Source organism: Condylura cristata, unplaced genomic scaffold (assembly GCF_000260355.1).
Source record: "Condylura cristata isolate star-nosed mole 26May11 unplaced genomic scaffold, ConCri1.0 scaffold00033, whole genome shotgun sequence".
NCBI lineage: Eukaryota > Metazoa > Chordata > Mammalia > Eulipotyphla > Talpidae > Condylura > Condylura cristata.
The window spans coordinates 18,561,287-18,566,052 of record NW_004567134.1 but is presented as its reverse complement, the minus strand read 5'-3'; positions in this window follow the sequence as shown (position 1 = coordinate 18,566,052).

Here is a 4,766-nt window from a genome sequence, read left to right as displayed (position 1 = left end):
GGCCGGCGGCGGGCTCGCGGGGATCTTGTTTCCCTCTGCAACTCGTTTCCCTTTTCCCACCGCTGCGCACAAGCTCAGCCCGGCAGCGCGTGACCAGGCGGCTTTCTGTTCCTGGTAACCGGGCCTGGTGCCACTGTGGGAGCCGAAGCCCCACGTCTTAACGTGACACGCGTGGGCCACACGGAGTCATTCTTAAACATTAACCCACCGGCTAGAGCACATTCTAGCCACAGTGTGAACGACGTGACGCAGAAAGAAAGGTACCATGCCGTTCCTAGCGTTTAATGATCTTCCTATTTGTAGTGAATATTGAGGTAAAACATGGTTTCAAGGAAAGAGCTATTATGATGCATTTCCCTGGTTCATCAAGCGCTTTTGTCACATCCTCGTTTAAATCTCCCAGCCCAGTTAAGTGGGTGTGACTGCTCTATGGTCCTGAATTTTATTTTCAGTGAGCAGCCAGCCCCAAGTTCGAGACCACGCCTCACCTGATTGTAGGGCTGCACAGACTCGCGGTGACTTCGAAGACCCACGGGCTCCGCACCACGCCCCTGCCGAAGCCACTCGAGAGCCCGAGCACGCCAGGACGCCACGCTCGGCCCTGGCGTAGCAACAAGCCACCGACCCCGCCCAGGAAGGAGGTCGCTCGCTGTGTGGAACCCATTTCTTGGCGCTGTCTCCAAAGGGGCGCTTCTGGCTTGCATGGCGGAGGCAGGTCAGGGCTACCCACAGGCACTGGGCTTTAAAAGCAGACGTCTGCATGAGGCTCTGACCTCCAATCAGCCTGAACCCTGGAACACTGACAGGATCCATCACACCCTCCACCAGGGGCCCACTCAGGAATTAACGGGGCTGCCCGGGCACCCACACAGCTTTCAGAGACAACCAAGAACTAGGGTGAAGGTGAAGGGTAAGTTTTTTTTCAACACCTCCCCAGACTGCCCCGCTTAGCTGGGGAGAGCAGCCGACGCACCTGCCCCACAGAACCGGAGGACAGAACAGGACAAGCCTCGGAAGCCCTGAGTGAGCTGTGCAGATCGATGGGCGTTATACCAGCAGAAAGCCACAGTGACAGTCATAACACACTCACCAAGTCCAAAGAACAGCAGGTCTCCCCCAGCAGAGTAGCATGAAGAATTTTTTTTTTAAAGTGATTTAATAGGTAGTCAGAACATTAAGCATAACGTCATCTACCTTGTAGTGATACTGGAGGAGAGTGCAGAGAAGAGAGTGTTTCCAAGGAGGAAAAGTGTATTTTGCAGTGATCACAATTGTCTCAGCTTGTCATTGCCATCATAGCTTCCTTATAGATGACTCATGAGGCCTCCTGCTTTTGAGCTGCAGTGTTGATCAGTAAAGCTTGGCTTGCTTTTCCTTTTAAATCTCTCTCACCACAGGATCTAGGTACTGCATATGACTGCTTTGTCAAAACCAAAAACATGGTAAAGTTTTAGAAGAACAGTGGTAGAAAACTTCCTAACTTGAGAAAGAAAACAGGAACATAGGGTTAAAAAAAAAAAAAAAGACATTTTAAATGGGGTGGGGAAGGGAAATGCACGGGATCATGGTGATGGCACACGGTTGACTTGGTGATGGGAAACCCGCGGGGATTACAATTGAGATGGAAAAAAAAAATGTACAAAATGATGTAAAAATAAACTTTTATAATAAAAGACATTTAAAAATGTCCTGGGTGCCCTCCCTCGTGGTGCAGCGGGTCACAGCACAGCACTGAGAAGCTAGAGCCACTTCCGCATGAGCTCGATCCCCGCCTGCCCCGGAGGTGACCCCAGGGTGCTGCAGACCTCTCCTGACCCGCCCGCTGCTCCCCTCAGCAGTGCACTTCGTCGATCTGCCTGTTCTGCTCCCCGCTCTGTCTCTGGTGACGCCTGTCGCCGCCCCTGAGCCTCTGGCCTGCGCCCCAGTTCTGTGTGAATAAATAAATAAATCTTTTTTTTAAAAGTGTCCTGGGTTGGGGGGGAACAAACATCAGCACCAAAACACATTAAAATGTCAGAAGTTGAAAACAAAGATCTTAAAAATAGCAAAAGAAAAACATGTAGCTTTCAAGGAAACTCTTACTCAGCAGGTCTCTCCAGTGGAAGGGAGTCGAGCAAGAGGGAAACCTGCCTGTGCCTGCTGAGCGAGAGCCCTGCACCCTGCAGGGCACTGGGAACTGGAGGACCCGTGAGGAGGTTGCCCAGTAAGCGAAAGCTAGAGGAGAGATAGCCACCGTGCAAGTGTTTAAAAATGCTGCAGGGGGTACGATGAACGGAGAGGATAGGACACCGACAGCGAGAGAACAGAGAAAACAGCACCGGGGAGAGTAAACAGTCAAGTTCGTGAGCTCAGAAGTTAAAGAGAAAAATACTAAAATAGCAATAAGTAGTTAAGATGAATAGAATAAAATGGACAAAAGTGATAAATTCATAAGGTGGGTGGGGGACCAAAAATGTTATTACCAAGTTGAAACAGATCGTTGCTTACAGAGGAGATGAGATGTGAGCTTCACGGTAACCACAAAGTAAAGGCCTGTAGTAGTAGAAAAGCAGGGAGATGCAAAAGGCATTTCTGAACATCGAGGAAAGAAAACAAGGAAAGACAGAAAGGAACTAAACACATCTTTTAAAAAAACCAGAGACAATATATGCAAATCTATCAAAAATCCCCTTAAATGTAAAATAACAAAATTCTCCAGTGAGAAGAGAGCGCTGGGTGGACGGGTTTTCTCTACAGGCAGCATGTTAAAAACCCATTTAAAATGTAAGGACAAAACCCAGGCAAAAGAAACAGAAAGCTGGTGGAGCTTAGACTTAGACAAAACAGACTTTCAAACAAAACAGACACTATATAATAATAAAGGAGTCAGCCCCCGAAAGAACACAACATTGATAGCGACGCAGCCCACGTAGAAACACCAAAGTAGGCAAAGTAAACATCAAGCAGGAGCTCGGAGGGAGGCGGCAGTGGTGCAGCAAGAGTCTGAGCTTTAGCACCTCACTGACCAGGCAGAGGTCATCAGACCAAACGACAGAAACACCAGCTCTGAGCAACTCATTAGATGACATGAACTTAACCAATGTATACAGCGATTGCACCCAAAGCGGAGAATATCAACAAAATCTAGGGGGTGGAGAAAACATCGTGTAAGGTGGAAGCATGGAATGATACACGTCCACATCAAGAAACAAGAAAAAAAAAAAAAAAACTAAGTGTACCCCTGGGGAACTAGAAAAAAGGAACAAAGTCCAAAGTGAGAAGGGAGGAAATAATAAATGAGAGACTACGAAGATGCTGGAAAGGTTAAACTAAGATCTGGTTATTTGAGAAGCTAAAATTGACAAACTTGTAGCTAGACTCACCAACAAAAACAGGAGAGCTCAAGTAAATGAGGGCAGACGCGGCGGAGGAGTTAGACCTGACACTATAGGAACACAGCGATCATGCAGACTGCTGGGGACATCTTAGGCCACAGCTAGACACCTACGAGGAGTGAGGGAAGTTTCAAACTGACACTGTAACCCCAGACTGAGTCATGGAGGAATAGACATCTGGAGGCCAACTGAGTGGAGACATTAAAATGGCAACCCAGCACCCTCCCCAGAAATAAAAATCCGGAGCCCAACAGTTCCACTGGTGACTTAGAGCAAACAGTCAAGGCAGCCTCAGCACCCAGCCTCAAACTCTTCCAGAACCCAAGAAGATGGGGCACTTCCAGCCCATTGTGCAAGCTAGTATCACCCCGAGACAAAGTCAGGCCAAGTCATCGTGAAAAAGAGAGAGTTACGGGCCAGTGTCCGTGGTAAAGGTCGATGTAAAAGTCCGCAGCACAGCATCAGCAAGCAGTCCTCACGAACACCAGTGGGGGTTGCCCGGGAACAGGGAGCACTCAGAATCTGCAAATCAGCCACCGCGACACACCTCGTTAACAAATGAAGACGATTCATAATGACCTCAGCAGGTGCACTTGGGTGAATCCAACCTTCAGTTATGACAAAAACTCTCAAGAACGTGGGTACAGAGGAACCGCTCAGCACGACACAGGCTGGCTAAGAGAAGCGCACAGCTGGCGTCACGTTCCGAGATCAGAAAACAAGGCAAGGACGGTCACCCCCGGGTTTGTTTACTCACAGAGTGCTGGAAATCCCGGTCAGGGCAGCGAGACAAGAAAACGAAGTCACAGGAGTGTGAACCGGAACATCGAACACAGGACATCTGGACGGCTGCACGCACGGCTGCACGCACGACAAACCGCTAGTAGAGCGAATACAGCGAATGAAGTTAGGGGGCACAAAGGCAACACGCAGCGGGGAGGTTCCGGATGCGAACAATGAGCCCCGAGACAGACGATGAAAACCGGAACAGCAGGCGCAGCCGCATCCCGAGGAATTCCCTACGGACAGGTTAGCCGAGCGGCGAGGACCCACACGGGTGGCTGTGGTCACTGGCAGCGACGCCGAGGGCGAGAGACGCCACTGCACGCTCGTTGATTGGCAGGACATGCCCCGACGACAGGCAGACCCGCGGGGCCCTGTCAGCTCCAGTGGGGTCCCCGTCTGACGCCTCGTCGACTCGGAACCGAGCGGTCACCACGCGCTGGCGGATCAAACCCAGCGAGCCCAGATGTGTCGCCCAGCAGAGCACAAGCCCGCGCGCGCGGTCGGCTCACTCACAGCCACGGAGGCAACACTGCGCCGCGGCCAGGCCTGTCGCGTCGGGCGCTCTCGCTGGGGAAGCCGCAGGCCAGACTTCTGCCAGCCGCCACG